The sequence below is a fragment of the Coregonus lavaretus genome, assembly GCF_964263955.1.
Source record: "Coregonus lavaretus genome assembly, chromosome: 24".
Taxonomy (NCBI): domain Eukaryota; kingdom Metazoa; phylum Chordata; class Actinopteri; order Salmoniformes; family Salmonidae; genus Coregonus; species Coregonus lavaretus.
The window spans coordinates 23932201-23955244 of record NC_140011.1 but is presented as its reverse complement, the minus strand read 5'-3'; the positions used below and the strand labels follow the sequence as shown (position 1 = coordinate 23955244).

Sequence of the window (23044 nt, the reverse complement as noted above, 5' to 3'; positions counted from 1 at the left end):
GTTGTCCACCTGGAGCATATATTTCTTCTCTTTCTCCTGCAGGGGACAGAGTCAACAATACACAGGTTAGAGACAGTACAGCATGAACCGAGAGAGAGAGAGAGAGAGAAAGAGAGAGAGAGAGAGAGAGAGAGAGAGAGAGAGAGAGAGAGAGAGAGAGAGAGAGAGAGAGAGAGAGAGAGAGAGAGAGAGAGAGAGAGAGAGAGAGAGAGAGAGAGAAGGAGAGGGATACATATACAGAGTGAAAGAGGGAGGGGTGGAAAAGAGGCTCAGCAAAGTGCCTGGTTGTGATTAGAGCAGTGTAACTGTAAGTATCATAGAAGAGGGGGGGGGGGGGGGGGGGGGGGGCGAGCCTTACAGCACACAGGCCTTCACCACAGCAGCCTGGCGCACCCAGAGAGAGAGAGAGAGAGAGAGAGAGAGAGAGAGAGAGAGAGAGAGAGAGAGAGAGAGAGAGAGAGAGAGAGAGAGAGAGAGACCAAAGCTCAAAAAGCCAGCCGAAAGAGGATGTGAGCCCAGGGCTAAGACCCAGACCTGGGCAGAGTAACACACACCCTGTGGTCACACTCCACTGAGCTTCACAACCCACTGTTACTAAAGGGAGCCATCCCACCCAGTGTGTGTGTGTGTGTGTGTGTGTGTGTGTGTGTGTGTGTGTGTGTGTTTTTGCTTTTACTATCATTGTGGGGACCAGAAGTCCTCACAAGAATAGTAAAACAAAGAACATTTGTACAAGTGGGGACATTTCGCCGGTCCCCACAAGGAAAAAGGCTATTTTAGGCGTAGGGGTTAGGTTTAGGGTTAGGGTTACAATTAGGGTTTAGGGTTAAGGATAGGGTTCGGTTAAGGGTTAGAAAAATTGGATTTTAATGGTAATCAGTGTGTGTGTGGCCATATACCAGAGTTAACTATAGGACATACTATTTGTTGCCAGAAAACAGCAATGTTACACTGAACTAAAATATAAACGCATTATGCAACAATTTCAAAGATTTTACTGAGTTACAATTAATTTAAGGAAATCAGTCAATTGAAAAAATTCATTAGGCCCTAATCTATGGATTTCACATGACTGGGAATACAGATATGCATTTATTGGGGGTGTGGATCAGAAAAACAGTCCATTGCCTCATGCAGCGCGACACATCTCCTTTGCATAGAGTTGATCAGGCTGATTGTGGTGTGGAATGTTGTACCACTCCTCTTCAATAGCTGTGTGAAGTTGCTGGATATTGGCGGAAACTGGAACACGCTGTCGTACACGTTGATCGAGAGCATCCCAAACATGCTCAATGGGTGACATGTCTGGTGAGTATGCAGGCCATGGTGAGTATGCAGGCTCTGGTGAGTATGCAGGCCCAGGAATTGTGTACAGATCCTTGCGACATGGAGCCGTGCATTATCATGCTGAGGTGATGGTGGCGGATGAATGGCACGACAATGGGCCTCGGGTTCCCGTCACGGTACTGTATCTCTATGCATTCAAATTGCCATCGATAAAGTGCAATTGTGTTCGTTGTCCGTAAGCTATGCCTGCCCATACCATAACCCACAGCCACTCTGTTCACAATGTTGACATCAGCAAACCGCTCACCCCACACGACACCATACACTGTCTGCCATCTGCCCGGTACAGTTGAAACTGGGATTCATCTGTGAAGAGCGCACTTCTCCAGCGTGCCAGTGGCCATCGAAGGTGAGCATTTGCCCACTGAAGTCGGTTACGACGCCGAACTGCAGTCAGGTCAAGACCCTGGTGAGGATAACGAGCACGCAGATGAACTTCCCTGAGATGGTTTCTGACAGTTTGTGAAGAAATTCTACGGTTGTGCAAACCCACAGTTTCATCAGCTGTCCGGGTGTCTGGTCTCAGACGATCCCGCAGGTGAAGAAGCTGGATGTTGAGATCCTGGGTTGGCGTGGTTACACATGGTCTGTGGTTGTGAGGCGGTTGGACGTACTGTCAAATTCTCTAAAATTACCTTAGAGAAATTAACATTTCATGCTCTGGCAACAGCTCTGGTGGACATTCCTGCAGTCAGCATACCAATTGCACACTCCCTCAAAACTTGATACATCTGTGGCATTGTTTATGTGACAAAACTGCATATTTTAGAGTGGCCTTTTATTGTCCCCAGCACAAGGTGCACCTGTGTAATGATCATGCTGTTTAATAAGCTTCTTGATATGCCACACCTGTCAGGTGGATGGATTATCTTGGGAATGGAGAAATGCTCACTATCAGGGATGTAAACAAATTTGTGCACAACATTTGAGAGAAATACGTTTTTTGTGCGTATGGAACGTTTCTGGATCTTTTATTTCAGCTCATGGAATATGAGACCAACACTTTACATGTTGCGTTATTATTTTTGTTCTATGTATAACATGACAACATGTGAGTCAGTCTCCACATAGTTACTCTTTTGTATGCTCTACCCCAAAACACACAGACTCACCTATGACTACGAACAAGCAGTTTCTCTTCACCTTTAGAAACATGTGTCCAACCACTGCCCTTCCCTTCCTAGTTCTGCCCTTTCCCTGTACATACACCATAACCAACCTCCCCTCATCAAAAGGGTTCAGACCTGAACAGTCAAACAGTCACATCCCCTAAGGATGGACACACACGCACACACCGCTGTGGAGTGACGCTCAACAGGCCAAGTTAGTGCCCAGGTGTCCACTACCGGAGACTTAACAAGCGGTTACCAGGGACAAAGAGGGTGACGTCACCACACTAAATAAAGTCCCAGTCCTCCCTCTACTCTCTCCTCCCAGGGAGGGAGCGGCCTTTCACTGACTCACACATTTTCCTTTCCCCTGGCCAGCGCAAAAAAATTAAACAAGGGAAAAATGAGGAGAGGGAAGGAGGTATGAAGAGAGGCAGAGAGAGTGGGAATGAAAGAGCAGGGGGTGAAAGACAGAGCGACAGAGAGAGAGAGTGAGGAGAGAGAGAGAGAGAGAGAGAGAGAGAGAGAGAGAGAGAGAGAGAGAGAGAGAGAGAGAGAGAGAGAGAGAGAGAGAGAGAGAGAGAGAGAGAGAGAGAGAGAGAGAGAGAGAGAGAGGGAGAGAGAGAAATAAAGCGAGTGAAACAGAGGGAAAAACTGGAGAGGAGGGGGGTAAAAGAGAAGTAACTAGATTGACCAGAGAGATGGAGGAGTGTGAGGAAAAGAGGAGGAGCCAGAGTGACAGAGCGGGCACTAAGTCATGGATGGCCCCATAGACACAGACTAACACACTGCACTCTGAGGATTCACTCTGCACTTTATCACTCAGACAAACTGCTATAACACACACACACACACACACACAGAGCGTGTATGGAAGTCATCAGAGGGTACGAGGGGAGGTGTGTGTCGGGCAGACCTATAACTCCCCCTCTCCTCCCTCCATCTCCCAGTAGAGACTGAGGGAGACTGCAGACAGACTAAGTGATTCTTCATATGTCCCTAGAAAACCAGCAAAGTCAGCTCGGCAGCATGGGACACATTAAAGGTCAGAAAAACACAAACAGACACACACACACTACTCTATGACAGACTACACATCTGAGCACAGACAGATAAACTCTCTTTTGTAAAAGATTCATTCAGCTCAGCGAGTGTGTGTGTGAGAACTTGTAACTCACCTAAACATTTAAGACACCAACACACCCAGCCCTTTCCTTAAACCTCACTCCGGCCAGAGTCAGTGTTGATGCTAGGTATGTATAAACCTATCATACAAACCACAGAGCGAGGAGTTGAAATACTTTCCATTGTTTTGTTTTGCTTGTGACTAATACCAGCCTAATTATAAAGCCAGAGGAAGTTCACGTTGGATTCATAAACACACTTCACGTCCCAATCCAACCCCTGCTTGGGTAATCCAAACAAGGGCCCCACACAAATGCTCCCTCCAAGACACATACACACTCATACACACTCATACACACCCATACACACACACACACACACACACACACACACACACACACACACACACACACACACACAGAGACAGACAGACAGACATACAGACAGAGACACGCACACAGACGGACAGACAGACAATTCATGCACACACACAGACAGACATACAAGCACGCGCACACACACACAGAGACAGACAGACAGACAAACACGCACACACACAGACAGACAGACAGACAGACAGACAGACAGACAGACAGACAGACAGACAGACAAACACGCACACACACACACACACACACACAGACAGACAGACACACAGACAGACACACAGGCAGACACACAGACAGACACACAGACAGACAGACACACATACAGACGGAAAGACAGACAGACAGACACACAGACACACAGACAGACAGACATACACACACAGAAACAGACAAACAGTCAGACAGACAGACAGACAGACAGACAGACAGACAGACAGACAGACAGACAGACACACACTTGTATTTCAGCACACATACACATAGCATTCAACACATTCATACAATATATACAGTGAGGGAAAAAAGTATTTGATCCCCTGCTGATTTTGTACGTTTGCCCACTGACAAAGAAATGATCAGTCTATAATTATTATTATTTATTTTTTAATTTTAATTTTTCTATTTGGGGGTAGATCAGCTTAATATTGCAGATAGATTGTAACTTCCATCAATGTAATTGTCTGCATCACTTCCAATCCCCCATGTTTATATATATATATATATATATATATATACATATACACACATACACATACACACCCACATACATACATACATACATACATACATACATACATACATACACATACATATCCTTTAAAAAATATATATATTCCCCTTTATTACTTTCCAACCCCGCCACCCTTTCCCCACTTGGAGTAAACAAGTGAGCAACAATGCTTAGGCCTCTACTTCCAGCCCATACCCACTATCTACATTTTATGGACACAGTCAATTTTACAATAATTACATTTTGTTTGTTCTTTCTCCAGAACTTCTTCTACTCTCAACCTCTCCGATCATTTTCATGATGTCCATCCGGTTTGCTTCTATATGCCATATCTTTCTAACTGTGCTCCTTCACAAAAGCTCCCAACCTACAACCCATACACTTATTATGGACACAGCGTGCCTACATTATTAGTTATCTTGTTATTGTTTGTTGTTAGTTGTTATTAGTCCCATCCTTCAATTTCATTCAACACCTCCCATCTATCTTTTAACACCATGCATATAGGATTTCTATTTGCCATATATATTTAAACTGTACTGTGATGTCTTACAAAAGTTCTGAACCTTTCTATTCTCATTGTTTCTACAGATTGTGAATTGAAAATAAACATTTTTGCTAATAGTATTATTATGTTATTGATCGATTGACTATTACTTTTCAGATCACCCAGTAGTGCTATCTGCAGGGTTAGCTCCAGGTAAATATTGCAATCCTTTAGCCATTCCTGGACCTGTGTCCAAAAACAAGCTACAAATGGACAGTACCAAAACAAATGATCTAATGATTCTGTCTCTTCGCAGCAAAATCTGCAGAGCTGGGAAGATTGTATCCCCCATATAAATAACATTCTATTGGTAGCAAGAATTTTATATGATAATTTAAATTGAAAGATTCTAAGTTTTGAATCCGGTGTCGTTTTGCATATCAGTTCATAAACACTATGCCATGGGATCGGTACGTCAAAAATCTCTTCCCAACTATTTTGCCAACTATATGGGACGGCTGTCAATCCTTTAGTCCTTAAATGAAACTGATGTACTTTTTTATTTATCACAGTTTTCCTTAACCAATTATGTTCTTTAATGCAAGGCCGAAAGACAAGTTCCTTACTTTCTTCCACTTTCCTCTTCCATTTTTGCGGTAAGGCTGCAATTATTTGGTTGTAATTTTGGGTAGAGCAGACATTTCCATATGTTTTTGTTAGCTGCATGTGCGACATAACTCCACCAGTCCTACCGATGATATCATTTACAAAGATTATATATTTTTTGAACATTTTGTCAAAAAAAATAGGTTTTTTGTCAATTAGTATATTTGAGTTTAACCACAATATTTGTTGCATTATTTGTTCTGTCGTTTCTGGAGGATTAAATTGAAATTGCAACCAACTTTCTATGGCTTGTTTTAGAAATAGTGATATCTGGGAGATTATTTCATTTTCAAATAACTGAAAGTGAGTGGTTGTAATCTGAATAAAGGGAAAAAGGCCATTCTTGAACATTGGGTGAGACAATCTTACTAATTTGCTAGAGAACCAGTTGGGATTTAAGTATGACTTTTGTATGACTGAAGCTTTTATTGATAGGTCTAATGCTTTAATATTTAATCATTTCTGTCCTCCGAATTCATATTCATTATATAAATAGGCCCGTTTAATTTTGTCTGGCTTGCCGTTCCAAATAAAATTGAATATGTTTTTCTCATATAATTTAAAAAACTGTTCGCTAGGCGTAGGCAAGACCATAAACAAATAGGTAAACTGGGATAATCCTAAAGAGTTAATCAGGGTGATTTTTCCACAAATTGACAGGCACCCACCTTTCCATGGTAGCAAGATCTTATCTATTTTTGCTAACTTTATATTATAATTTATTGAAGTGAGATCATTTATATCCTTTGGGATATGTATTCCGAGTATATCCACATCACCATCAGACCATTTTATTGGTAAACTACATGGCAATGTAAAAATTGTATTTTTTATTGATCCAATATATAATATAGTACATTTGTCATAATTTGATTGTAATCCAGAGAGGTTAGAAAATGTATCTAGATCCTCTATGAGGCTGTGGAGTGATTCTAGTTGTGGATTTAAAAGAAAACATGAACCATCTCCACGAGTTGAGATCTTGCATGGAGCCCCAGGCCGAGGGAGATTGACAGTTCTTTTGTGTTTCTTCCATTTGCGAATAATCGCACCAACTATTGTCACCTTCTCACCAAGCTGCTTGGCGATGGTCTTGTAGCCCATTCCAGCCTTGTGTAGGTCTACAATCTTGTCCCTGACATCCTTGGAGAGCTCTTTGGTCTTGGCCATGGTGGAGAGTTTGGAATCTGATTGATTGATTGCTTCTGTGGACAGGTGTCTTTTATACAGGTAACAATCTGAGATTAGGAGCACTCCCTTTAAGAGTGTGCTCCTAATCTCAGCTCATTACCTGTATAAAAGACACCTGGGAGCCAGAAATCTTTCTGATTGAGAGGGGGTCAAATACTTATTTCCCTCATTAAAATGCAAATCAATTTATAACGTTTTTGTCGTGCGTTTTTTCTGGATTTTTTTGTTATTCTGTCTCTCACTGTTCAAATAAACCTACCATTAAAATTACAGACTGATCATGTCTTTGTCAGTGGGCAAACGTACAAAATCAGCAGGGGATCAAATACTTTTTTCCCTCACTGTATATATCAATATATACACTACCAGTCAAAAGTTTTAGAACACCTACTCATTCAAGGATTTTTCTTTATTTGTACTATTTTTTATATTGTACAATAATAGTGAAGATATCAAAACTATGAAATAACACATATGGAATCATGTAGTAAACAAAAGAGTGTTAAACAAATCAAAATATATTTAATATTTGAGATTCTTCAAATAGCCACCCTTTGCCTTGATGACAGCTTTGCACACTCTTGGTATTCTCTCAACCAGCTTCACCTGGAATGCTTTTCCAACAGTCTTGAAAAAGTTTCCACATATGCTGAGCACTTGTTGGCTTCTTTTCCTTCACTCTGTGGTCCGACTCATCCCAAACCATCTCAATTGGGTTGAGGTCGGGGATTGTGAAGGCCAGGTCATCTGATGCAGCACTCCATCACTCTCCTTCCTGGTAAAATAGCCCTTACACAGCCTGGAGGTGTGTTGGGTCATTGTCCTGTTGAAAAACAAATGATAGTCCCACTAAGCCCAAACCAGATGGGATGGTGTATCGCTGCAGAATGCTGTGGTAGCCATGCTGGTTAAAGTGTGCCTTGAATTCTAAATAAATCACAGACAGTGTCACCAGCAAAGCACCTCCACACCATAACACCTCCTCCTCCATGCTTTACAGTGGGAAATACACATGCGGAGATCATCCGTTCACCCATACCGCGTCTCACAAAGACATGACGGTTGAAACCAAAAATCTCAAATTTGGACTCCAGACCAAAGGACAAATTTCCACCGGTCTAATGTCCATTACTCGTGATTCTTGGCCCAAGCAGGTCTCTTCTTCTTATTGGTGTCCTTTAGTAGTGGTTTCTTTGCAGCAATTCGACCATGAAGGCCTGATTCACACAGTCCCCTCTGAACAGTTGATGTTGAGATGTGTCTGTTACTTGAACTCTGTGAAGCATTTATTTGGGCTGCAATTTCTGAGGCTGGTAACTCTAATGAACTTATCCCCTGCAGCAGAGGTAACTCTGGGTCTTCCTTTCCTGTGGTGGTCCTCATGAGAGCCAGTTTCATCATAGCTCTTGATGGTTTTTGCGACTGCACTTAAAGACATTTTTAAAGTTCTTGAAATTGTACGTATTGACTGACCTTCATGTCTTAAAGTAATGATGGACTTTTCTCTTTGCTTATTTGAGCTGTTCTTGCCATAATATGGACATGGTCTTTTACCAAATAGGGCTATCTTCTGTATACTCCCCCCCCCCCCCCACCACAAATGAACTTCTAACAAGGCACACCTGTTAATTGAAATGCATTTCAGGTGACTACCTCATGAAGCTGGTTGAGAGATTGCCAAGAGTGTGCAAAGCTGTCATCAAGGCAAAGGGTGGCTATTTGAAGAATCTCAAATAATAATCTGTTTAACACTTTTTTGGTTACTACATGATTCTTCCATGTGTGTTATTTCATAGTTTTGATGTCTTCACTATTATTCTACAATGTAGAAAATAGTAAAAATAAAGAAAAACCCTTTTGACTTGTAGTGTATATATATATATATATATATATATATATATATATATATATATATATATATATATATATATTGTATGAATGTGTTGAATGCTGTGTGTATGTGTGCTGAAATAGGTGTAGGTGTGTCCAAACGTTTGACTGGTACTGTACATATATTTGCAAATACAAATATACACATACACACACTGGTCCAACACACACACACACACACTGGTCGAACACTGGTCTTTGGGAGTAGTTGTGGGTGTGAGGAGGTTGGATCTGGTTTGGGAGAGTGTGGCTTTTCAGGTACATAAGGTTAGAAGGGTTGTTCCTTTCAGAGTTGTGTGTGTGCGTGTATATAGCACATTAGCCTATGTGTGTGTGTGTGTGTGTGTGTGTGTGTGTGTGTGTGTGTGTGTGTGTGTGTGTGTGTGTGTGTGTTTGTGTGTGTGTGTATGTGCGCTTGTGTGTGTGCACGTACATGCGCATGCGTCCGTGTGTGTGTGTGTGTGTGTGTGTGTGTGGAGGCAGATTGAAAAGTGCTGGTGACTTGGGTTTGCATCAAAGCCTGGAGAAAACCAGCACGGCATCTGGGAGCAATAACGTTGCTCCTAACCCCTCATTACCACAACGACTGGGCCTTGGGCAGGGGCCAACGGCAATTTTCAAAATGCTCTTTCTTTCCCCTCCCTACCTCCCTCCCTCCATTTCTCCTCCTTCCTTCTCTTTCTTTCATTCTCAATAAAAGAGAGTCTACATTGCTTGGTCTATGATCTCGGAGGCTGCTTGCTTTGAACAAAAACGTATACTGTGGGCAAAAAACGTATCCAACTCTCTCCTGCAGTGTGATGAGTGAACATGAGATGAGATGTGAGAGTTGTGAACCATGGAGTGGGCTTAGGCTTGGTTTGGGACCTGTCTGAATCCCTGTCCTTTATAGAACACAGAGGACATGAAGAGAGAGAGGAAGGGAGAGCGTCATAGAGAGGAAGAGAAAAGGGAGATAGAAGAGAGAGATGATAAAGTAGTCAAGAGAAAGAGGGACTAGATGAGGGAAAGGGACTGTGGTTAAATTGAGCCGGCGCTACCCTAAGAAGGGCTCCTGTACCTTACGGGTCCAAAGAGGAATAGGATAGAAAGTAGGATAAAAGTACTAACTCTAACCCTTATGTTCAACCCTGGCTAAACCCTTACCCTAACCCCTCCAAAGGCGCCCCCAACTCCGAATTCCAAATGTAACCCCTGAAAAGAGAACATATACTTCAGTTCCTCCTTTTACCATAACTCCCCTTGAGAGGAACATGTTCCAAACATCACGAGATCATTCCAGAGTGTTTCATGCTAGGTATATTTTCCCTTAGTAACATGGGGGAAGAAGCCAGAGGGAGAATAGTCGATGACACAATCTCTTTTAAACTTTAATACAACTTTACGACTCTATTCATTTATAGTAACACACAATGCTGCCAAACTGTAAAAACATGCATCGCAAACAATTTACAACAGTAACATTTGCCTCTGCTAAAATTGGGCTATTTCAAGACAACGTGTAAAGAAGTGTGACGCTAGACTTCTGTCTGCACTTTACTCAAACGTCTTGGAAAACACTTGGCAAACCATTGGCAAACCTAAAGCTCTTTTGAGCTTTGCATAGTTTCCTGTGTGAATGAGAAGGAAGCAAGGCTCTCTACTACAGATAAACAATGCCTCATTCAACCAGCACAGGGGCAGTTGAATGCAGGTCTATGATATTTCCCTCTTTAGAGGGTAATTGCTAAATGTCTAATTATTTGTTATATTTAACTCAGTCATAGGTCATTCCAACACCCCTGGGGCAAACGGTGACCTTCTACAATCGATGTTGACCACTAGCCGTCAAAGGGGGTTGGGGGGCTCTCTCTCTCACACACACACACACACACAATCGCTGCTGACCACATAAACACATGTGAACATTCCCACACCGCTGGGGAGGGTCATCAATGAGAGGGCAATGTTGAGCTAACAAGTGTGTGTGCATGTATATGTCGTCCATAAATCTCTAACACTTCAGTAAGTTCAAAGAGACCAGTCTGCAGTCACACACACGCACACACACACACACACACACGTCAAACATACAAAAACTTCAACATGCACAAACACAGAAATCATGAGGGACCCAAATATTTTAGCGGTCGTACACAAGCAAACATATATTTTAGTGGTCGAACACAAACACACACACAAATACACAAACACACACACACACACAGACACACAAAACCAATGTGTTTTTTCTGTTTCACAATGTTGCCTATTGTGCTAGGCTTGCTTCCCTTACTGTAGCTCTTGTGAAGTACAGTTGGAATGGGAGTAGAAAGGCATACAGTTGAAGTTGGAAGTTTACATACATCTTAGCCAAATACATTTAAACTCAGTTTTTCACAATTCCTGACATTTAATCCTAGTAAAGATTCCCTATCTTAGGTCAGTTAGGATCACCACTTTATTTTAAGAATGTGAAATGTCAGAATAATAGTAGAGAGAATGATTTATTTCAGCTTTTATTTCTTTCATCACATTCCCAGTGGGTCAGAAGTTTACTTACACTCAATTAGTATTTGGTAGCACTGCCTTTAAATTGTTTAACTTGGGTCAAACGTTTCAGGTAGCCTTCCACAAGCTTCCCACAATAAGTTGGGTGAATTTTGGCCCATTCCTCCTGACAGAGCTGGTTTCACTGAATCAGGTTTGTAGGCCTCCTTGCTCACACACGCTTTTTCAGTTCTGCCCACACATTTTCTATAGGATTGAGGTCAGGGCTTTGTGATGGCCACTCCAATACCTTGACTTTGTTGTTCTTAAGCCATTTTGCCACAACTTTGGAAGTATGCTTGGGGTCATTGTCCATTTGGAAGACCCATTTGCGACCAAGCTTTAACTTCCTGACTGATGTCTTGAGATGTTGCTTCAATATATCCACATAATTTTCCTTCCTCATGATGCCATCTATTTTGTGAAGTGCACCAGTCCCTCCTGCAGCAAACACCCCACAGCATGATGCTGCCATCCCCGTGTTTCACGGTTGGGATGGTGTTCTTCGGCTTGCAAGCAACCCCCTTTTTCCTCCAAACATAACGATGGTCATTATGGCCAAACAGTTGGCTATTTTTGTTTCATCAGACCAGAGGACATTTCTCCAAAAAGTGCGATCTTTGTCCCCATGTGCAGTTGCAAACCGTAGTCTGGCTTTTATATGGGGGTTTTGGAACAGTGGCTTCTTCCTTGCTGAGCGGCCTTTCAGGTTATATCGATATAGGACTTGTTTTACTGTGGATATAGATAATTCTGTACCTGTTTCCTCCAACATCTTCACAAGGTCCTTTGCTGTTGTTCTGGGATTGATTTGCACTTACCGCACCAAAGTACGTTCATCTCTAGGAGACAGAACGTGTCTCCTTCCTGAGCGGTATGACGTTTGCGTGGTCCCATGGTGTTTATACTTGCATACTATTGTTTGTACAGATGAACGTGGTACCTTCAGGCATTTGGAAATTGCTCCCAAGGATGAACCAGACTTGTGGAGGTCTACAATATTTTTTCTGAGGTCTTGGCTGATTTATTTTGATTTTCCCATGATGTCAAGCAAAGAGGCACTGAGTTTGAAGGTAGGCCTTGAAATACATCCACAGGTACACCTCCAATTGACTCAAATGATGTCAATTAGCCTATCAGAAGCTTCTAAAGGCATGACATCATTTTCTGGAATTTTCCAAGCTGTTTAAAGGCACAGTCAGCTTAGTGTATGTAAACTTCTGACCCACTGGAATTGTGATACAGTGAATTATAAGTGAAATAATCTGTCTGTAAACAATTGTTGGAAAAATGACTTGTGTCATGCACAAAGTAGATGTCCCAACCGACTTGCCAAAACTATAGTTTGTTAACAAGAAATGTGTTGAGTGGTTGAAAAACGAGTTTTAATGACTCCAACCTAAGTGTATGTAAACTTCCGACTTCAACTGTATATATATGCTTCTATGAAGTTATGGTTTTGAGGGATATGAAACTCTGTAGGGGTGAGTTGGGGAGTATGGAGGCAACACTAAAGAAGAAAACGTATTGAACGAAAAACAGACGCCACAGATGTTTATCTCATCAGCCAGGGGCTGGAAAGAGAATTATTCACCCTGCCTGCCTGTCTTGCTCCTTCCCTCGTTCCTTCTCTTTCTGTCTCCTCTACCAGGCAGGGGTCCTCATCTCAATTACTTTCTCTCTTTCTCTCTTTCTCTCTTTCTCTCTTTCTCTCTTTCTCTTTCCCTCTTTGTATCAGTGGTTTCTCTCGCTTCTCTGTTTTTGTGGTTTCTCTCTTTCGCTCTCTTTTTACCATTCCCCCCACTCTCTCTCTCTACCTCTATACCTCCCTCTCTCTTGCCCCCATCGGTTCTAGGTGAACCCCTCTTACCAGTGCATTACCATTCTCCTTATCATCAGACATTGTTGTTTATTTACATAACTATCATACAACTCTCTGAAAGCTCCACTCTAAACCTGAAATGTAAGCAAACTGTATAGCAGGACCGACTGGAGTATGTCTGACATCAACCGTTGGTCTAACTGAGTCTCGTACTGACTTCTGTGGATGATGCAATGTGTGAATAGGGAGAAGAATGTGATCAGTTCTGGTGTGAATAGAGAATAGGAGTGAGAACATTTGTAGACATCCCTCTATACTTCCTCATGGCAAAAGAAACAGAGGGGGGATAAGGGGAAGGAAGGCGCCTAAATAGTTTGGCATATGGCAGCATTACTCTGATCCAAAACTACACATTGTAAATTGACATACTATCTCATCTCGTTTAGAAGTTTACAATCCTGAGGTTTTCTTTGAGCATTTGTTACTAATCCATCTGGAGTGAAAGCATAGAATATGATTCGAGTCAGCTTGTATGGTTTTGGCTAGGATGTTACACAGCACTTCAGACAAAGCTCCTCCATAATGCTCAAAGGCTTACACACATTCATGCACGCACACATATATGCACACATGGACGCACTCACGCGCGCACACACACACAGTCCCTCACACACATACACGTAAACTGTCACGTCTCCTCCCGTTGCTCCCATCCGGCGCTCTGATTCGCCGGTCTACTGAGCCACCGGTCTGAGCGCACCACCTCGGCAACACCGGAATGGAAACCCAACGCACCCTAATCACCTCCAGCGCACCTGCACCTCATCATCTCATCACCACTCCTATTTAGCCCTGGACTGTTCCTTATGATGTTGTGTGTGATTGTTTAGCTTCTATCTTTGTTATTTCTCCTTGTCATTGTTTAAGTAAACGTTGACCTTGTTCATTCCTGCTTCTGCGTCCTGCCTCTTCGTATACTCAGTACTCGTCACAGAATCACACACACCAAACGAAAATGGATGCAGCAGGAGTTTCCTAGTGCCTCGACAAGCACCAGCAGCAGCTTGCCCATTTGAACGCCACCATGCAGGAAGTGCTCCAAACTCTGCATAATCTGCCCAGTGCTCCGGTTCCACCTCAGGGAGTGGCGAGTGCCCCCAATCCACCTGTTCCCGGGCTATCACCCACTTCTGCGGGAACCCTCGCCCTACCGGAGAGCTTTGATGGTAAAACTATTAAATGTAGCGGCTTCCTGCTTCAGGTTTCACTTTATCTGGCACGTCAGCCTGGGGCATATCCATCTGACCAAGCCAGGATAGCGCTGGTGATTTCGCTACTTAAAGGGAAGGCACTGGATTGGGCCACGGCAGTCTGGGAAGGAGAGGAGGCAGTGGCACTACCCTACCACACCTTCCTCGCTCGGTTCAGGGCGGTGTTTGATCATCCCACAGAGGGAAAGGACGGGGGTGAGCGTCTCCTCCATCTACAACAGAGAGAGGGGCCCGCGTATGAGTACGCTCTGAGCTTTCGCACGGTGGCGGCGTCTTCCGGCTGGAATGAGCGTGCTCTGCGCACGGCCTTCAGGAGAGGCTTACGGGAGGACATCAAGACGGAACTCGCATGTCGGGACGACGAGATGGACCTTGATACCCTCATCACCACGTCCATCCGTCTTGACGACATGTTGAGAGAGAGACAGTGTTCCCAACACCTCCCGGAGTCTCGATGCTCACCCCATCTGAGCTATGGAAGCCGCCCTGCTTCCGAGTCCTCATCCATGGAGGTGGGCAGCACCCCCTACACCACCACGGACCACAGATCTCCTGGCAGCTCCCTATCTAGGCAGTATGACTTCTGTCGCCGCTCCGTGAGTGTTACATCAGCTCCTATCACAAAATAGGTTTGTTGTTCCACATCAGTGGAGAGTCCGGAGTCCGCCCTCCAGCCCAACATTCCACGTGAGTACGCAGATCTCTCCGATGTCTTCTCTTCAGTAAAGGCTACGTGTCTCCCTCCTCACAGGCCCTGGGACTGTGCCATTGACCTGCTGGAGGGACAACACCCCCCAAAGAGTCGCATTTATCCCCTTTCCATGGCGGAGACTGAGGCCATGGAGAAGTATGTGGCGCTCTACCTCTCCTGCCTCCGCCAGCTTCTTCTTCGTGGCCAAAAATGACGGAGGACTGAGACCATGCATTGACTACAGGGGGCTGAACGCAGTCACCACCAAGTACCGGTACCCCCTCCCTCTGCCTCTGGTTCCGTCGGCCATCGAGCAGCTACGAGGGGCCCGGTACTTTATCAAGTTGGACCTGAGGAGTGCCTACAACCTGATCCGAATCCGGGAAGGAGACGAGTGGAAGACGACATTCAGCACTACCTCAGGCCACTATGAATACATGCCCTACGGCCTCGCCAACGCACCTTCTGTGTTCCAGTCCTTCGTCAATGATGTGTTCCGGGACATGCTGAGTAGACAGGTGGTGGTGTACATCGACGATATCCTGATCTACTCGGCTACGTTCGAGGAGCATGTCAGGGATGTCCGAGCTGTCCTACTCCCCCTCCGGGAACACAGCCTGTTGGGGAAGGGGGAGAAATGCGAATTCCACCAACAGGCCATCTCCTTCCTGGGATACCGGATCAGTCCTCAGGGGGTGTTCATGGAAGGAGTGAAGACGGACGCCGTCAGGTCATGGCCAGTTCCCACCACCGTCAAGGGCCTACAGAGCTTCCTGGGCTTCGCTAATTTCTACCTGCGTTTCATCAGGTCCTTCAGCTCCATAGCCGCCCCGCTCACCTCTCTCCTTAAGGGTGGGCCTCTGATGCTGGCCTGGAACCCTGAGGCTGACGCTGCCTTTAAGAGAATGAAGGAGAGGTTCACCACAGCGCACATCCTAAAACACCCAGATCCATCTCATATTTTCATCCTGGAGGTGGACGTATCGGAGGAGGGCGTGGGTGCGTTCCTCTACCAGCACCACGGTAAGCCAGGAAATATGGAGTTGGAGACCGGAAGCTGTTGGCGGTGGTCCTCGCTCTGGAGGAATGGAGATACTGTCTGGAGGGCTCAGTCCATCCATTCCGGATTCTTACTGACCACCGGAATTTGGAGCACATACGGGCAGCGAAACGGATGAACTCTCGTCAAGCCAGGTGGGCCCAATTTCTCACTCGCTTCCAATTAATTCTGTCCTACCGACCAGGATCCCAGAATGTGAAGGCCGACGCACTCTCCAGGATGCACCATACCGGAGAAAGGAAGGATCTGGGGGGTCCTATCCTGACCTCGTCTCTCATCGTTGCACCTGTCGTTTGGGATGTGGACGAAGACATCCGCCTGGCGCCTGCCAACGTCCCTCCGGGGCGCATGTATGTACCCACCAGTGTCCGTGACCGCCTGCTGATCTGGGCGCACACTACCCTTATGGCAGGACACTCTGGTATTACGCGCACCCTGCATTCTCTAGCCCAAAGATACTGGTGGTCCACCTTGGCCTCTGATAACTCCCGCTATGTCAACTCCTGTTCCGTATGGGCCCAAACGAAGACACCTCGGAACACCCCCGCAGGCAAACTAGTTCCTCTCCCAGTGCCTCAGCGACCTTGGTCACACCTGTCCATAGACTTTGACACCAACCTTACACATTATGACGGCTTCACCACAGTCATGGTGGTCGTAGATCAGTTCTCCAAATCATGCCGTTTTTTGCCACTAACTGGTCTTCCTTCTGCTCTCCAGGTCGCTGAGGTCCTGTTCCAACAGGTCTTCCGGCATTATGGACTTCCGGAGGACATCGTCTCGGACCCTGGCCCCAAATTCAAAGGCTTTTCTGGAGAAGATCAGGTCCATGGCCAGCCTCACTTCCGGGTATAGGCCTCAGTCGAATGGGCAGGTGGAGCGCATGAACCAGGAGCAGGGGAGGTTTCTTTGTTGCCACTGTCAGGACCGGCAGGGTGAGTGGTTTCTTCCCTGGGCAGAATATGCCCAGAACTCCCTAGTTCACTCCTCCACAGGGCTCACTCCCTTCCAGTGCGTCCTGGGGTACCAGCCGTCCCTGGCCCCTTGGACACCCAGCCAGACCAATGCGCCCGCTGTCGACGAGTGGTTCCACAGGGCCGGACAGGTCTGGGACGCCGCCCATGTCCATCTCCAGAGGGCCATTCGTCGGCAGAAGAACTAAGCTGACCGCCACCGCAGTGAGGCCCCTGTATTCCAGCCTGGGGATCGTGTCTGGCTGTCCACAAAGATCCTCCCTCTCTGCCTGCCCTGCAAGAAACTGAGCCCCCGGTTTGTGGGGCCGTTTAAGGTCCTCAGGCGGATAAATTAGGTATCATACCGGCTGCTCCTCCCCCCTCACTACCGTGTCTCACCCACTTTTCATGTGTCTCTCCTCAGGCCGGTGGTTCCTGTTCCTCTTGCGGATGCCGTCCCCTGGGGTACATCTCCTCCACTCCTGGACATTGACGGGAGTCCGGCGTATGCGGTGAGGGACCTGCTGGACTCCAGGTTCCGTGGGGGACGGCTCCATTACCTGGTGGACTGGGAGGGGTATGGTCCTAAGGAGAGGAGCTAGGTTCTGGCTGGGGACGTTCTGGACCCCAACCTAATTCGGGACTTCCACCGTCGCCGCCCTGACCGGCCCGCTCCTTGTCCTCGGGGTCGTCCTCCTGGCCGGCGACATCCAGCGGCTGGAGCCGCGCGTCCGGGGGGGGTACTGTCACGTCTCCTCCCGTTGCTTCCCTACGGCACTCTGATTCGCCAGTCTACTGAGCCACCGGTCTGAGCGCACCACCTCGGCAACACCAGAATGGAAACCCAACGCACCCTAATCACCTCCAGCGCACCTGCACCTCATCATCTCATCACCACTCCTATTTAGCCCTGGACTGTTCCTTATGATGTTGTGTGTGATTGTTTAGCTTCGTGTCATGTACTCTATCTTTGTTATTTCTCCTTGTTATTGTTTAAGTAAACCTTGACCTTGTTAATTCCTGCGTCTGCGTCCTGCCTCTTCATATACTCAGTACTCATCACATACACACACAATCACACGTTTGTTTTACTATCCTTGTTAGGGTTGCAAAATTCTTGGAACTTTCAATAAATTCCCTGTTTTTCCCGAAATCCCAGTTGGAGGATCCTCGGAATTAGGAGGGAATAACAGAAAATCCGGAATCCTCCAACCAGGATTTCTGGAAAACATGGGAATTTTTTGAAAGTTCACAACATTTTGCAAAACTAATCCTAATCCTTCTGGGGACCAAACAATTGTTTGTCAAAATCTTATTTTCTCTAACCTTAACCTAACCTTAACCCTAACCTTAACCCCAAACCCCTAACTCTAAACATAACCCTACTGTCACGCCCTGACTCTGGGGACTCCTATTTGTTGAGTCAGGGTGTGTATATTCTATGTTGTGTTGTTCTATGTTATAGGTTCTAGTATGGGTATTTCTATGTTGGCCGGTGTGGTTCCCAATCAGAGGCAGCTGTCGCTCGTTGTCTCTGATTGGGGACAATACTTAGGCAGCCTATTGGCACTAGTGGGTTGTGGGATCTTGTTCTGTATAAGGTTTGTTGTGTTACCTTAGGACTTCACGTGTCGTTTCGTTTATTGTTTTGTCGTGTGTTTATTCGTGTAATAAACATGTTTGCATATCACGCTGCGCCTTGTTCTGACCCGTTCATCAACGAACGTGACAGAAGATCCCACCAAACGAGGACCAAGCAGCGTGCCCAGGCGGAGCGAAGGGCCATGTCACAGGTGGGCAAGTTGTGGTCATGGGAAGAGATATTTGTGGGGAAAGGACCATGGGCTAAGGTAGATGCCCAGGCATGAGAGGAGCAACGGCAACACGGAGGAGGCCGGTCAAGGAGGAAGCCCGAGAGGCAGCCCCAATAATTTTTTTTGGGGGGGCACACGGGGTGGTTGGCGGAGCCTAGGGTTAGAGCAGAGCCAACTCCCCGTACTCACACGAGAAGGCGTATGACTGGGCAAGCTCCGTGTTATGCGGAGCTACATAATGTGTCGCCAGTGCGCCGGCACAGTCCTGTACGTCCTGGCTTGCACCACGCACGTGCCGTGCGAAGATGGGCATCCAGCCAGGACGGGGTGTGCCGGCTCAATGCTCCTGGTCTCCAGTACGCCTCCTTGGTCCCGCATATCCTGCGCCAGTTCTATGAGCTGTATCGCCAGTACGTGCAAAGCCCAGTGCGTCCTGTGCCAGCGCCCCGCACGTGTAGTGCGAAAGTGGGTAGCCAGCCAGGACGGGTTGTGCCAGCTCTCCGCTCCAGACCTCCAGTCCGCCTTCGCAGTCCGGTCCGGCCCGTTCCTGCTCCTCGCACCAAGCCAGTGGTGCGCGTCGCCAGCCCAGCCCGGCCCGTTCCTGCTCCTCGCACCAAGCCAGTGGTGCACGTCACCAGCCCGGCCCGGCCTGTACCTGCCCCTCGCACCAAGCCAGTGGTGCGCGTCGCCAGCCCGGTCCGGCCTGTTCCTGTCCCTCACACCAAGCCAGTGGTGCGCGTCGCCAGCCCGGCCCGGCCTGTTCCTGCCCCTTGCACCAAGACAGTGGTGCGCGTCGCCAGCCCGGTCCGGCCTGTTCCTGTCCCTCGCACCAAGCCAGTGGTGTGCGTTGCCAGCCCGGCCCGGCCTGTTCCTGCTTCTCGCACCAAGCCAGTGGTGCGTGTCACCAGTCCGGCCCGGCCTGTTCCTGCTCCTCGCACCAAGCCAGTGGTGCATGTTCCTAGTCCGGTTCGGCCCGTGCCTGCTCCTCGCACCAGACCAGTGGTAAGTGTGTCCAGTCCGGCACGGCCCGTGCCCGTTCCACCGGTGCCTGGTCCGGCACCAGTCAGCAGCTCCAGTCCGGAGCCAGAGCAGTCCGCTCCACCGGTGCCTGATCCAGCTCCGGTCAGCTGCTCCACTCCGGAGCCAGAGCAGTCCACTCCACCGGGGTCTAGTCCAGCTCTGGTCAGCGGCTCCAGTCCGGAGCCAGAGCAGTCCGCTCCACTGGTGCCCGGTCCAGCTCCGGTCAGTGGCTCCAGTCCAGACCCAGACGTCAGCCCCTCTCCAGGTTCGGGGTCTCCCACACCAGGGTCCAGACAGGGCTTGGAGTATAGTGGGAGGAAGGAGAGGGTAAGCAGCGCGCCGAGGTCCAGACCAGACCAGGGGCGCAACAGGGAGGCGGAGAATAGGTGGTTGTCACGCCTGGAGCCGGATCCGCCTCCGAGGCGGAATGCCCACCCGGCCCCTACCCTGTTAAGTAAAGGTTGTGCGGTCGGAGTCCGCACCTTTGGGGGGGGGGGGTACTGTCACGCCCTGACTCTGGGGACTCCTATTTGTTGAGTCAGGGTGTGTATATTCTATGTTGTGTTGTTCTATGTTATAGGTTCTAGTATGGGTATTTCTATGTTGGCCGGTGTGGTTCCCAATCAGAGGCAGCTGTCGCTCGTTGTCTCTGATTGGGGACAATACTTAGGCAGCCTATTGGCACTAGTGGGTTGTGGGATCTTGTTCTGTATAAGGTTTGTTGTGTTACCTTAGGACTTCACGTGTCGTTTCGTTTATTGTTTTGTCGTGTGTTTATTCGTGTAATAAACATGTTTGCATATCACGCTGCGCCTTGTTCTGACCCGTTCATCAACGAACGTGACAGAAGATCCCACCAAACGAGGACCAAGCAGCGTGCCCAGGCGGAGCGAAGGGCCATGTCACAGGTGGGCAAGTTGTGGTCATGGGAAGAGATATTTGTGGGGAAAGGACCATGGGCTAAGGTAGATGCCCAGGCATGAGAGGAGCAACGGCAACACGGAGGAGGCCGGTCAAGGAGGAAGCCCGAGAGGCAGCCCCAATAATTTTTTTTGGGGGGGCACACGGGGTGGTTGGCGGAGCCTAGGGTTAGAGCAGAGCCAACTCCCCGTACTCACACGAGAAGGCGTATGACTGGGCAAGCTCCGTGTTATGCGGAGCTACATAATGTGTCGCCAGTGCGCCGGCACAGTCCTGTACGTCCTGGCTTGCACCACGCACGTGCCGTGCGAAGATGGGCATCCAGCCAGGACGGGGTGTGCCGGCTCAATGCTCCTGGTCTCCAGTACGCCTCCTTGGTCCCGCATATCCTGCGCCAGTTCTATGAGCTGTATCGCCAGTACGTGCAAAGCCCAGTGCGTCCTGTGCCAGCGCCCCGCACGTGTAGTGCGAAAGTGGGTAGCCAGCCAGGACGGGTTGTGCCAGCTCTCCGCTCCAGACCTCCAGTCCGCCTTCGCAGTCCGGTCCGGCCCGTTCCTGCTCCTCGCACCAAGCCAGTGGTGCGCGTCGCCAGCCCAGCCCGGCCCGTTCCTGCTCCTCGCACCAAGCCAGTGGTGCACGTCACCAGCCCGGCCCGGCCTGTACCTGCCCCTCGCACCAAGCCAGTGGTGCGCGTCGCCAGCCCGGTCCGGCCTGTTCCTGTCCCTCACACCAAGCCAGTGGTGCGCGTCGCCAGCCCGGCCCGGCCTGTTCCTGCCCCTTGCACCAAGACAGTGGTGCGCGTCGCCAGCCCGGTCCGGCCTGTTCCTGTCCCTCGCACCAAGCCAGTGGTGTGCGTTGCCAGCCCGGCCCGGCCTGTTCCTGCTTCTCGCACCAAGCCAGTGGTGCGTGTCACCAGTCCGGCCCGGCCTGTTCCTGCTCCTCGCACCAAGCCAGTGGTGCATGTTCCTAGTCCGGTTCGGCCCGTGCCTGCTCCTCGCACCAGACCAGTGGTAAGTGTGTCCAGTCCGGCACGGCCCGTGCCCGTTCCACCGGTGCCTGGTCCGGCACCAGTCAGCAGCTCCAGTCCGGAGCCAGAGCAGTCCGCTCCACCGGTGCCTGATCCAGCTCCGGTCAGCTGCTCCACTCCGGAGCCAGAGCAGTCCACTCCACCGGGGTCTAGTCCAGCTCTGGTCAGCGGCTCCAGTCCGGAGCCAGAGCAGTCCGCTCCACTGGTGCCCGGTCCAGCTCCGGTCAGTGGCTCCAGTCCAGACCCAGACGTCAGCCCCTCTCCAGGTTCGGGGTCTCCCACACCAGGGTCCAGACAGGGCTTGGAGTATAGTGGGAGGAAGGAGAGGGTAAGCAGCGCGCCGAGGTCCAGACCAGACCAGGGGCGCAACAGGGAGGCGGAGAATAGGTGGTTGTCACGCCTGGAGCCGGATCCGCCTCCGAGGCGGAATGCCCACCCGGCCCCTACCCTGTTAAGTAAAGGTTGTGCGGTCGGAGTCCGCACCTTTGGGGGGGGGGGGTACTGTCACGCCCTGACTCTGGGGACTCCTATTTGTTGAGTCAGGGTGTGTATATTCTATGTTGTGTTGTTCTATGTTATAGGTTCTAGTATGGGTATTTCTATGTTGGCCGGTGTGGTTCCCAATCAGAGGCAGCTGTCGCTCGTTGTCTCTGATTGGGGACAATACTTAGGCAGCCTATTGGCACTAGTGGGTTGTGGGATCTTGTTCTGTATAAGGTTTGTTGTGTTACCTTAGGACTTCATGTGTCGTTTCGTTTATTGTTTTGTCGTGTGTTTATTCGTGTAATAAACATGTTTGCATATCACGCTGCGCCTTGGTCTGACCCGTTCATCAACGAACGTGACACTTACCCTAACTCCTAACCCTACTTGTAACCCTAAACCTAACCCCTAAGTCTAAAATTGCATTCTTCTGGTCCCCACAAGGATAGTAAAACAAAAACAAAAAACACTCGCGCACACACAAACACACACACACTTGCGCACACATGCACACACAAA

General features: G+C 48.2%; 1 pseudogene across 1 annotated transcript in view; it reads right to left on the bottom strand.

Annotated features, from left to right (window-relative positions):
• LOC311100277 (dynamin-1-like) overlaps positions 1–23044 on the bottom strand; it is a 91886-nt pseudogene that overhangs the window by 9159 nt on the left and 59683 nt on the right. The gene's annotated exons all lie outside the window — the stretch shown is intronic.